This window comes from Dreissena polymorpha, chromosome 11, assembly GCF_020536995.1.
Source record: "Dreissena polymorpha isolate Duluth1 chromosome 11, UMN_Dpol_1.0, whole genome shotgun sequence".
NCBI lineage: Eukaryota > Metazoa > Mollusca > Bivalvia > Myida > Dreissenidae > Dreissena > Dreissena polymorpha.
Genome location: NC_068365.1, coordinates 54,189,281 through 54,189,782, shown reverse-complemented (window position 1 = coordinate 54,189,782; position 502 = coordinate 54,189,281). Strand labels below are relative to the sequence as shown.

General features: G+C 32.9%; 1 non-coding gene across 1 annotated transcript in view; it reads right to left on the bottom strand.

Moving 5' to 3' along the window:
* Positions 1-13, bottom strand: part of LOC127851974 (U2 spliceosomal RNA) — a 184-nt gene extending 171 nt beyond the window's left edge. Inside the window, exon 1 of the small nuclear RNA XR_008036087.1 lies at positions 1-13. This exon is cut by the window's left edge and continues 171 nt beyond it. This is a non-coding gene — a small nuclear RNA (U2 spliceosomal RNA).
* Between the last annotated feature and the right edge of the window lie 489 nt (positions 14-502).

The following is a 502-nucleotide window of genomic DNA, read 5'->3' as shown; positions in this document are numbered from 1 at the left end:
CATAAAACTTTATTATTTCAATAAATTGTAACTGGGAACTTAAGCGGCCCAGGGCCCGATATATGCAGAAATTAAATTGAAAAACACAAATGGTTAAGAAAACTTGAACATAAATATACAAAACATACACACAGTCTTTGACGTCTGCACGTATAAATTAAAAAGCACTGTAAGTGTTCAGTCTTTGACGTCTGCACTTTTAAACAATCTTTCATGTCTGCAATTATACACACTATCACATGTATTAAAACATTCACAATTATCACATGTTTAAAATAATCACAGTACTGAATTATTAGTTTTCAACTTAAATTAATAGGGCACTTGTTAGCACAATGTATTTCAAAGGATTAGGATCTATGAAAAGTATATAACTTTTTTGAAGAAATGTCACGTTCCATAAACAACGAAACATTAACAGAAATATCGATAAGTAAATGATTTAATAGTGAAAGAGAAACGCAGACCTACGGCGGCGTCCCCCGGATGACGAGGCACGGAC